The sequence below is a fragment of the Grampus griseus genome, assembly GCF_964374135.1.
Source record: "Grampus griseus genome assembly, chromosome: 4".
Lineage (NCBI taxonomy): Eukaryota > Metazoa > Chordata > Mammalia > Artiodactyla > Delphinidae > Grampus > Grampus griseus.
The window spans coordinates 92,539,982-92,552,747 of record NC_138997.1 but is presented as its reverse complement, the minus strand read 5'-3'; the positions used below and the strand labels follow the sequence as shown (position 1 = coordinate 92,552,747).

Genomic DNA, 12,766 nt, shown 5'->3' with positions numbered 1-12,766 from the left:
AGTGACCCATAGGGACAGCTGCATGTCAGTCTGTGCTATGAAACCAGCCATCATTTCAGTCAAATGGGATAACAGCTGATTAAAGCATTTCTACTTAAAGACTGATTTGTAGCACATTCACACGGACTGAGTCCCCTGCTGCAGGCAGCTGTTCTTCTTGACACGGGGCCGACAGCAGGACTTGGGAGGGTCCCCTCAGATGCTCCAGCAGCCAGGAAGCTGATGGCCCTGGAAATGCTGAGAGAGGCTGGCTTCACCAGGACTGGTTGAAGGATTGGCACCTTTGAATCTGTCCAGGGAAAGGGCTGGTGGGCTCTGTGAGAACAACTGGGAATAGTAAACCCAGTGGGAACTGGATCTAGTTACCAATAGCAGATCTCAGTGGATCTACAGAAATTGCCCCCAAATTCCATCTGCTTTAGGTCAGATAATTTTTGAGTTGAAAAGGCCCTACAGACAGGCCATCTAGTGGATCCCAAACCTGGCTGCTTACAGTGTCAATGGGGACCTCCCCAGTCAGACCTCCCTCTCGCCCAACCCAGAGGTAACTTTACCCTGAATTTGCTGATTATAAAAACCATCTGTGAAGTTTGGGGCCCGGTAGGTCTGGGGTGATGTATCTGGGAATCTGTATTTTTAAAAAGCGCCTCCAGTGATGAGCTGGAATGGGTGGATACTGGTCATCACTGAGGCTTGCTTGAGTGGCTTGAGCACTGGAGTTAGAGCTGAAAGACCAGAGGGCCAACCCTGGTGGTGCCGCCTCCCAACTGTGTGACATTGGCTGAGGGATGCATCCTCTGTGAGCCTCATTTTCTTCATCTGCAAAAAGGGCATAAGGACAAAAACCTCCCTTGTTCTCACAATAAACTCCCTTGATCTTGTGCCTATGAACCCGTAAAACGCTACACAGACATAGGACTTAAAGACTCATGCCAATGGCTCATCCAGCCTAGGGTTGGTCACCTCCAGCAACAGGGAGCTCATTACTTCTAGAGACAACCCCTTTTTCTTTGGGAAGCTCCTGGAGACAAAAGGTCCTTCCTTACTTTGAGCAGAAATCTGTTCTTTAATATTTATCTAAGGAAAATGAAAACATGAACTCGAAAAGATAGAGGCATCCCCACGTTCATTGCAGCGCGATTTACAGTAGCCAGAAGCAACCTAAGTGCCCAATGATGGATGAATGGATAAAGAAAACATGGTATATATAATGTGGAATAGTTTTCTGCCATAAAGAAAAAAGGAAATCATCCCATTTGAAACAACATGGCTGGAACTTGAGGGCATTATGCTAAGTAAAATAAGTCAGACAGAGAAAAACAAATACTGTATGATCTTACTTATATGTGGAATCTAAGAAACAGAAAACCAAAACAAACAAGCAAGCAAACAAAAAAACAAGCTCATAGATACAGAGACTAGATTGGTGGTTCCAGAGGTGTGGGGTGGGGAGTAGGTGAAATGGGTGAAGGGGCTTGAAGGGTACAAACTTCCAGTTATAAAATAAATGTCAGGGGGATGTAATGTACAGCATGGTGACTATAGTTAATAACACTGTATTGCATATTTGAAAGTTGCTAAGAGAGTAGATCTTAAAATTTGTCGTCCCCCCAAAAAAATTTTTTTGTAACTGTGTGTGGTGATGGATGTTAACTAAACTTATTGTGGTGATAATTTGCAGTACATACAAATATTGAATCATTAAGTCGTACACCTGAAACTAATATAATGTTTATTTATTTATTTATTTTTGGCTGCATTGGGTCTTTGTTGCTGCTCGCAGGCTTCCTCTAGTTGTGGTGAGCGGGGGCTTCTCTTGTTGCGGAGCATGGGCTCTAGGCATGCGGGCTTCAGTAGTTGTGGTGCGCGGGCTCAGTAGTTGTGGCTTGCAGGCTCTAGAGCGCAGGCTCAGGAGTTGTGGTGCACGGGCTCAGTTGCTCTGCGGCATGTGGGATCTTCCTGGACCAAGGTTCGAATGCATGTCCCCTGCATTGGCAGGAGGATTCTTAACAACTGCACCACCAGGGAAGCCCCTACTATAATGTTAATGTCAGTTATATCTCAATTAAAAAGAAAGAAATTTATCCCCTGTCACCAATAATCCTCCATCTTATCACTCAGTTTTTGTGTTATTCACAGTACTTATGAGTATCTAAATTTGTCTTGTTTATTTACTTGTTTACTTGCTTGTTATCCGTCTCCTATTAAGATGCAGTCTCCATCAGGGTAGGGACTGTGTTCACCACTTGTGTCCCTGGTACCCAGAACAGTGCTTGATACACAAGAGAAGATCCATAAACTCTGGCTGGATCAGGAAAACAAAACGAAACAAAAAGTCCCAGAAACCTGTTCCCTGCAGTTTTCTCCCGTTGGATTTAATTCCTCTTTTTGGGAGGTCACAGATTAAATTTAATCCCTAACCTGCAGATTAGCCCGCTGAATAATTTAAGATAATCATATCCTTTTCCACCCCCTCCATACCTCACAACTCGAGGCTTCTCAAAACACTGTCTACTGAGAAGGTCCCTTTATGAATAAGCAAGATCCCCCAAATCACTATACACATGGCTACATGCCAGCAAAGCTGGAGAGATGGATTCCAGGGTAGGTAATTCAGGAAGAGCCATTTGCTTCTAGTTAATTAAATCACTTATTTACATTAATCACCAGCACTACGGGAGCTACTTACTAAAATATTTACTGAGTCAAGGCATAACATTTATGGAGCCCTTTTTATGTGCAAGGCACTGTGCTAAGTGATTTGCTGGCCCTTAATTCTTTACAATAAACCCTGAGAGAAGATGCTAGTGTCATTCGCATTTTATAGATGAAGAAACTGAGGATCAGAGAGGTTAAGAGAGTGTCCAAGTTCATGCAGCCAGCAAGGGGCACATTTGGGCTCAGCTCTGGCTGACTCGAAAGTCCACATGGGTGGAAATGGCACCTGCTGTGACAGGTCATTGAAATTATGAAACTCTCATTGAAATGGAAGCATTATAGTTCTTCAGAACCATTATGATCTCAAAAGGAAAGGAGAATGATACAGATACACTGGCTGAGGTGTTTTCAGGTGCATCGAAGTGTGGCTTACCTTAACATGTTTTTGAAGTACCATGGCGTGGATTAAAAGAAAATTTGGTGAGTGGCTTCCACCTAAATGATTTACTAGGGAAGCTATGTGAAATTATTTAAAAGAGCAAGGGGATCAAACAGTACTACTTATTCTTCATGCAAAAGTTGCACAGAAGTCATATGGAAATGAAAAAAGGTTTTTTTGCCCTCCTCCTTGTGTGTATCTTATGGGCAGTGGATGGAAGGAAAAAAAGAACAAGTGGAACGCGATGGTTGTTCTGAACAAGAGTCTCAACCCTGTGCATTTATTAGAATAGGAAATAGTGACCAAGAAATGCAGCAGCTAAACTGGGAAGGAAAGAACTATTGCACGGCCAAAACATTGTATATATCCGACTCAGACAAGAGAAAGCACTTCATGCTGTCTGTAAAGATGTTCTATGGCAGTAGTGATGACATTGGTGTGTTCCTTAGCAAACAGATAAAAGTCACCTCCAAACCTTCCAAAAAGAAGCAGTCATTGAAAAATGCTGACTTATGCATTGCCTCAGGAGCAAAGGTGGCTCTGTTTAATTGACTTCGATCCCAGACAGTTAGTACCAGATGCTTGCATGTAGAAGGAGGTAATTTCCATGCCAGTTCTCAGCAGTGGGCAGCATTTTACATTCATCTCTTGGATGATGATGAATCAGAAGGAGAAGAATTCACAGTCCACGATGGATACATCCATTATGGACAAACAGTCACACTTGTGTGTTCAGTTACTGGCGTGGCACTCCCAAGGTTGATAATTAGGAAAGTTGATAAGCAAACCGCATTACTGGACGCAGGCGATCCTGTGTCACAGCTCCATAAATGTGCATTTTACCTTAAGGATACAGAAAGAAGGTACTGTGCCTTTCTCAAGAAAGAATAATTCGGTTTCAGGCCACTCCATGCCCAAAAGAACCAAATAAAGAGATGATAAATGATGGTGCCGCCTGGACAATCATTAGTGCGGGTAAGGCAGAGTATACATTTTACGAGGGGATGGGCCCTGTCCTTGCCCCAGTCACACCGGTACTTGTTGTAGAAAGTCTTCAGTTGAATGGCAGTGAGGATGTAGCAATCTTGAACTTCAGGACAGCATTTCACTCCAAATTTACGAGTGTGGTTTGGGGATGTAGAAGCTGAAACTATGTACAGATGTGGAGAGAGTATGCTCTGTGTTGCCCCAGACATTTCTGCATTCCGAGAAGGTTGGAGATGGGTCCGGCAGCCAGTCCAGGTTCCAGTAACTTTGGTCCGTAATGATGGAATCATTTATTCCACCAGCCTTACCTTTACCTACACCCCAGAACCGGGGCCACGGCCACATTGCAGCGCGGCGGGAGCAATCCTTCGAGCCAACTCCAGCCAAGTGCCCCCTAATGAGGCAAACACAAACAGCGAGGGGAGTTACACAAATGTCAGCACAAATTCAACCAGTGTCACGTCATCTACAGCAACAGTTGTGTCCTAACTACCGTCTTTTTGCTAGGACTTACACTGACTTGAGTGCGGCAAAATGTTGACCAAAAAAGAAAGAAAAAAATGAACAATCTTTTGTGGTTTCTTGGGAAAACTTTTCATACCCGGTGATACTATTCAAAAACCCCATTACCTGAAAGTGCTGATTTGAAGTGCAGAAACCACAGTAAAACAAACAAAAAAACCCATCAAAATGTACAAACTTTTGGAAAAAAAAAAAAAGTCCCCATGCCCGTGATCATGGCCTTGCCTCCTGAGCTGGTGGTTTACATAATGGAGGGAAAAAGAAGAAGTAGAGCTTGTTCTCTTGTTTATTCTCTTATTATTGGCTTATCTCTCTTCGCCTTTGGAATTTTTCCTATTCAGGCAAGAGCTAGATGCTCTGGAGACACAGAGGACACCCAAAGTTTACCGAACCTCATCAGACTCATCGGAAGAGCTTTGAACTTCCTTCAGGGAAAATGTTGCATCTTCTCTGTTTATATCCTGCTCCAGCCTTCCCTTAAAAGGTTGAGTTTCACAACTCTTGAGCTACTTGTAGGCTTGGAGTGAGACCGGTCTAGAATCCCTTCCTGTCCTCTCCTTGTTCTTCTCAACAGACTGGGGTCAACTCCCACTCATTTCCCTGCCGAGTGGCTCCTGGGTGGGCCTTGTTGAGAAAGAGCCACCCTGGCTTTGGAGCAGCAGTTTCTGTCACCAGGGCCAGCGTGCTGCCCCGTGGAGGCTGCAGGGCTGGGTGTCCTGGTGTGGCTTCTCAGACAGATACTTCTTCTCCACTCCAGGCCAGCCCACCCCGGGAAAAGCTTTCCTGAGTTGAGTCGGAAGGCACATAAGGTTGTCGCCTATGAAAATCATGCCAACCCAACACATGTACACCTGGCTACCTGCCTCTGTGTGTCAGAGAGTGTTCATCTTTTAGCTGAAGTTGTAAAGGGCAGGTTCTTTTTAACTGAATGTGAGATGAGGAAGTGCTTTGTAGCTTGGAACTTAAGGTTGTGCACAGGGAAATCAGTAGTAAGGATTGCTCACCAATCAGGATGAGGATGTTAGACTGAGGACTTTTTCTTTCAGGGTGCAGTCCTTGTTGGAAAATGTATGTCAACTCCACTCAGCATACTCTTCCTGGACCAGACAACGAACCAAACCAGGAACCCTGTTTGGTGCTAACTCACAGCAGTCACCAACTCCCCTGAGCTTCTCGTTGCCTGTCTATAAAGCTGGCTACTGGGTAGGAGGTATTTCCCGCTACCGTGGTGGTGGTGAGGGGGTAACCAATGGAAGAACTTGGGATAAAGGATAAAGGATTTTATCCTGACAAGGATAAGATGTGGTTATTGTTGGCTAAAGCAAACTCACTTCTTTGGTCCAAACTGATGGACGCTTTCAAGATGATCACTTCCTTTAGGTTTTTATACTTAGGAGTGACACTTAGAAGTCTGGACTAATTAGCATATCTTTGGCATCCCTTGTTGCTTACCTGAAAAAACACCCCAGGAGAAGGCCAAGTCTACTTTGCACACAAAGAAACAAAGCAAAAAAATCAAAACCAACAGGAACCTGTTCCTCAGCCAGACGCACACTGAATATTACTGTCATTTTCTATGGTAAAAAATAGAGCCAAACTGTTTCCTCCCATCACACTGACACAAAGAAGCTTAAAGAAGCTCAGGTAGATATTCTAAAATGATTCTAAAATGATAGGCTAAAGCCTAGGATTCCAAAATAGTCTCTGAACTGGAGCTAAACCAAAGTGATATTTCATTCTGAATTGACTGATACTAGGAAGTTGGCCATTCTATTTACAAAAGTAGGTTTCACTTGTTTGTTTTCAATTTGAGGAAAAATTTCCACACAGGGAAATGTACAAATCTGAAGTGCACAATTTGGTGGGTTTCGGCAAATGTATTATAAAAATATGTGTATCTTATATGCCAATCAAAGTAGCTTCAAACCTACAGAAAGTTTCCTCATGTCCTTCTGGTCAGTCCCCATCCTAGAGATTACTAACCACTGTTCTCTCTTCTAACACCATAGATGAATTTTGTCTGTTCTTGGCCTTTCTTATGAGCAGAATCATATAGTACATGCTCAGCGTAATGTATTTGACATCCAATCATGTTGTTGTGCATTATCAGGAGTTATTCTTTTTCATTGCTGAATAGTATTCTCTTGTGTGAACGTACTACAGTTTGCTTATCCATTCTCCTCACTACAAGTCATGTAGAGTCCGTAATAAATAAGTAACCCGTTTATTCATTGGGCAAGTGTTTTCCAGATCTTTCTCTATGCCAGGCACTGTTGGAGATGCTGGGAGGCTTTAATGAACAAAATGAAGCTCCTGCCCTCATAGGACTTTTATTCTAGTGGGGAGACAATATATAAGCAAATAAATGAATAAGATAGTAGTGAGAAATGCTATGTACGTAGTAAATCTGAGTGATGGCATGAAAGTGGCGTGTAAGGATACTGGGTCTTCTTTAGATTGTGTGGCTGGGAAAGGCCCCTTTGAGGTGACTTGGCTGACATTGGGGTGATACAAAGGTCACCAGGTGAAGACTCAGAAAGTTTTTGGGCCAAGGGAACAACAGGTGGAAAGGTCATAAGGTGGGACTGAAAGGGACACATTGGTGTTGAAGAAACAGGAATGAGCCAGTGTGACTGGAGTGAAGTGAGCGAGGGTGGAGGTGGTGAGAGATGGAGGAGGTTAGAAGCAGGAGTTATGGAAAAGGAATTTAGCTTTTATTCTAGGAGTGATGGAAGGCCATTGGAAGGTTGAAACAGGAAGTCACACTGTCTCATTTACATTAAAAAAAAGCTGTTCTGGGCTTCCCTGGTGGCGCAGTTGTTGCAAGTCCGCCTGCCGATGCAGGGGACACGGGTTCATGCCCCTGTCCGGGATGATCCCACATGCCACCGAGCGGCTGGGCCCGTGAGCCTGCGTGTCCAGAGCCTGTGCTCCGCAATGGGAGAGGCCACAACAGTGAGAGGCCCACGTACCACAAAAAAAAAAAAAAAAAAAAAAAAAAAAAAAAGCTGTTCTGTCCAGGGGGGAGTGGGGGAGGATCAGTGAGATCAGTTAGGAGGCTTTTAGAGGGAGTGTGTAAGATGATGGTGGTTAGGGTGGTGTCATCAGAGATGGGTAGAGGGGCACTGATGAATCAGGTGGGGAAAGGGCATGGGGCTGTGACAGAAAGAGAGGAACCAAAGATGACTCCTAGGTCTTGGTCTGGGCAGCACCATCTTCTGAGATGGGTAAGATGCAGGTGGTGGTGATGGGGCTGTTGAGAGAGAAAGGATCCAGATCTGTGTTTTGGCTGTGGCGGTTTAGGATGCCTGTTAGACCTCTTCAACTGGAGATGTCCGGTGGACAGTTGGATATACATAATCTGGTGCTTATTTGAGAGACAAAGCCTGGAGACAAAAATATGAAAGCCCTCAACATATGATTTGCTGCACACAGGCTTTCTCTAGTTGCGGCGAGTGGGGGCTACTCTTCCTTGCGGTGCGCGGGCTTCTCATTGTGGTGGCTTCTCTTGTCATGGAGCACGGGCTCTAGGCACGTGGGCTTTAGTAATTGTGGCACGTGGGCTCAGTAGTTGTGGCACGCAGGCTCTAGAGCGCAGGCTCAGTAGTTGTGGCGCACGGGCTTCATTGCTCCGCGGCGTGTGGGATCTTCCCAGAGCAGCACTCAAACCCGTGTCCCCTGTATTGGCAGGCGGATTCTTCAACCACTGTGCGACCAGGGAAGTCCCATATGATATATATTTAGGGCTAGGGGACTAGATGAGATCGCCTAGAGAGAACAAAGTGTTAACGACTGGGTCCTAGAGAAGAACCAGAGGAGGAAACTGAGCAAATGATACATATGGTCCTGTTATTATTATCGTCTCTATGGCTCTTTAAACTTCTCTAAGGACTTGGACATGCATTTAGTGATTTGGGCTTCGTGACAATCCTGCGAAAAACTCAGTAGAACCTTTGTTGCAAATTGGCCTAAGCCAACTTGGTCGTTCACGGATATTAGGCTCTTTTTGGTTTGTCTTGGAACCCTTAGGAGTTAGAGGTAAGTGAGGGTTAGATACTGAGAGGGAGTAAGGAAGTAAGTATCAGAACAAAAGTTACTACAAGGATAGATATTTATTTGCCTATAGGCTCAGAGGAGGCCTACAGAATGGTCTTAGAGCAGTTCTGCAAGCTCTGTGAAGCCCTAGCCCTCCGTCCCTTTTGATGCTCACAAAACACCTCCATAAGAGTTCTCTTGAACAGACCACAACACTATGTGCCAGGGGTGGGCACAGGATGTTTTAGGGATCAAGCTTCTGGTGCCATCCTTGAGGGTTAAGGGTGAAGGATCAAGTAAGCACAGGAAGCGTTTCAAATATTTTATCTTGAATATTACTTTATATATTGAATATCACTGATGTTATCAATAGAGCCCATTTGGTATATCCTTTCTTTATGCTGATTAACAAATCACTAAGTACCCCCAATAGAAACTCTTGTCTGACATTCATTATACGGATCAGCAGAGCCAAATAATGTGTTGTCATGAGCGGACAGGAAATTAGAGGAAGTGCTGACGGTCCTGTTCTCTGGGCTGGGGTATTTGCGGTGTAGTGATAGCTTACCAGGCCTGGAGTGTGCCTACCTAATCAAGATGACTGATTGCCCCTCCCTCATTCACATCACACTGGCTTTGCTGAAGTATTTCAGAGTAAATTATTAATACTATAATAAGATTTGTACGATTAAAAATCAATCTCAGATAATAGAGCCAAACTTGGAATAGTAATAATAATAAAACAGATACTAATCACTGAACCCTTATTCTGCACAAGGTGCTGAGCTAAGGTCTTTGCATAAGTGATTCATAAGTGATTTAATTCTCACAACAACCCCGTGAGTTAGCTGCTATTGCCTTCATTTTACATAAGAGAAAACGGAGACTCAGAGAGTGACTTGCCCAAGGAACCTGGCTGGTGTGTGGCAGAAAATGACTTTGAACTTAGCTCTGTCTGATTTTACAGTGTGTGTTGTGACCACAGCGCTATGAGGTTTGGGTCCAAGACCAGGATTTGACACTTGCCTTAGGAAAAGTTGCCCATCTTGCTATGCTTCAGTTTCCTAATCTGTAAAATGGGAGAGGGAGAAATAATGAACTGGCTGATGCGTGTGAAGGAGTTTCATAAACTGTAAATGCTTTTGTGTAAAGTCTCATTGTTTGCACAGCCGGGATCCTCTTCTGGGTCCCTCACTTAAGTGTCCACAGTCTTCCTTGATGACAGGATCGTGGCTGGGCGTGTTTTGTGCAGTGTCCAGCATAACCCCTTGGGCCGATCTTCCCTTGGCTGTTCTGCAGCCTGGGCTCGGGGCCCAGCATCCCAGAGCCCATGGCATTTTCTTGAAAGTCATTGCGTGAACGACAGTTCCTCCCTGTTTCTTAGAAACAGCCCCAGGCCGTCCTCCTTGAGTGGGTAAGGTTGCATCCTGGTCATGGATGTGCCAACTGCAGTCTTCCTCTGGCAGGTGCTGGACATCTTCGGGGGCACAGGGATGTGTTATGAGAGGGCTTGTAGTGTGGGGAAAGACGGTTCAAATGCGACCCCTGGCACACTGTTCACTCATTCACTCAACACGTGAATTTAGCATCTACCACTAGGTGGGGAGAACATGATGGTGAATAAACTAACATGGCTCCGTCCATGGAGCTAATGGCCTATCAGGGGAGAAAGACAACTAAACGTTTAGAATAAATAAAGTGAGCCAAGAATGCGTACAAAGTACATGGACAGCCAACTTAGCACAGTTTGGGGGAAGTCAGAGAAGGCTTCCTGGAGGAAGGGATATTTAATTTGAAGGAGTTTACCTGGTAAGGAGAGTGAGGTGATGGGAGAGACTTCTTTTTAGGGGCTTTTGGATGTGATTTAGGCTTCATAGCTTAGATGCACCTGAGTGAGAATTGGAAGGCATCTGTATGGCGCCATGCATAGAATAGCATTGCTGGTTTTTCTGCAGTGTGTTCCAATGTCCAGGCACCAGCTTATTGAGAGTCAAGAGGCAGGGTATGGGCCATCTGTTTTTCGCTAAGTTGGATCTCTCTGGTGTGGTGTGGCTCTAAATCTAACACTTAATGCTTGAAGAGGTGTGTTCCTGGAGCCAGCAGCTTCAGGAGTGCCTTCTTTAGTCCTGCTTTCCTGATGTTGGCAGATGTGGCAGCTCCCTGGCAGCCTGGTTCTGCAGTGTCATCCTGGCACCATTCCTGGGGGTCTGGTCTAGAACCCACTGCTCCAGCCCATCTAATGATTTTTGTTAATTCTTTTTTCTTTTTTTTTTTAATTGGGGTATGATTGACATATAACATTCTATTAGTTTCAACATAATGATTCAATATGTGTATATATTGTGAAATAATCACCACAGTAAGTGGAGTTAACATCCATTACCATACATAGTTACAAATTTCTTTTCTTGTGATGAGGACTTTTAAGATCCACTCTCTTAGCAACTTCAAATGACAATACAGTGTTATTAACTATAGTCACCACACTGTACATTGCACGCATGACATTTATTCTATAACTGGCCATTTGTACCTTTGACTCCCATTTTGCTCAACTCCCAGCCCCTCTGTCTGGCAACTACCAATCTGTTCCCTGTGATTTTTCAGGTTTATTTATTGGTCTTTGCTATTGTTAGAAAAGTCTTGTATTTTATGGGCAATTATTTACTGATGTAATTGAAGAGCTTCCACTCTTTGTAAAATATCGTTTTTAGTCTTTTCCTCAGTATTTTCTAATAATATTTCCATTACACATTTTGTTTTACCATTTCTTTATCTAAAGGTGTTTTTATCTTTCATGCAAGAATCCAAGATTTTTTTTTTAATAGCTGGCCAAATGTATAAGCACAGATCTGATTAAATTTTTTTGTTTGTTTGTTTGCGGTACGCGGGCCTCTCACTGTTGTGGCCTCTCCCGTTGCGGAGCACAGGCTTCGGACGCGCAGGCTCAGCGGCCATGGCTCACGGGCCCAGCCGCTCCGCGGCACGTGGGATCTTCCCAGACCGGGGCACGAACCCGTGTCCCCTGCATCGGCAGGCGGACTCTCAACCACTGTGCCACCAGGGAAGCCCAGATCTGTTTACATTTATTTAAACTTTTTTAAAAATTAAAAAAATTAATTACAAATAATTATAAATTTCTTGTTGGACATTTAATTCTGTGTTTAGGCAACTAATTTTATTAATTTTTTTGACCATTGAAAGGAAATTTCTTATCAAATCTATTATGCACTTGCTGAAAATGTCTCAATATTGTCCACTTTATCATCTTAATTTTTTCTTTTTTAACACAGTGATCTGCTGCAGGAAATTGCAATGCTTTTCGTCATCCTATTTTGTTGTACTCTTCTGATTGTAGTTCTAGCTACTGCATCGCCACTTGATTCAGCATCATTAGTACACTTTCATTTAAAATTTGCCCGTACTTCTTTAAACTAGAAAAATTACATTTAATTACATTATAATTTTAAAAATAACTATTTTTATGTAATTCCCAATTAAGATTGACACAGATATCTTTGGACTTATTATCTGCAGAAACTATTTGAATAAACACATTACAATGTTACATAGGTGCATAGGGGGAAAAAAAGAACATTTGAACTGAAGCAATTCACTGATGAGTTTACACATAAAAATAACATCTATGCCCTATGTGTGTTACTGAACCAAATTCGGGTCGGCTTGTCTGAAGTGCAGCAAAGCCAATCTACTGACATCAGGTTGTGGCGAAGGAAAGTATAGATAGCATGCTATCTTTATTGTAGGGTGCCAAGCAAGGAGAAGGGGCACTCATGCTCAAAAGACTTGAACTCTCAGATGGCTTTTAGGGGAAGGGTTTTAAAGATGGTGTGAGGGAGAAGGTCACAGGGTGAGTGATCAGCTTCTGTACAATCCTCTGATTGGCTGATGGTGAGGTAACGGGGTGGTATTTCAGGAATCTCAATGATCAGTTTTCTGGTTCCAACCAGTTTGGGGTCTACATGCTGGTGGTCAGCATGGAGTTAAACTCTTCCACCTGGTGGGGGTTTTAGTATCTGCAAAACAACTCAAGGATATGGCTCAGGATATTATCTACAGCCCTTGAGGAGGAACTAAAGGACCTTGACTTTGTTTTATGGCTAA

General features: G+C 43.7%; 1 pseudogene across 1 annotated transcript; it reads left to right on the top strand.

Annotated features, from left to right (window-relative positions):
• Positions 1 to 3,113: 3,113 nt before the first annotated feature.
• Positions 3,114 to 4,573, top strand: LOC309821959 (recombining binding protein suppressor of hairless-like; annotated as a pseudogene). Its single transcript has one exon. The product of its transcript is annotated as a recombining binding protein suppressor of hairless-like (transcript).
• The last annotated feature ends 8,193 nt before the right edge of the window (positions 4,574 to 12,766 follow it).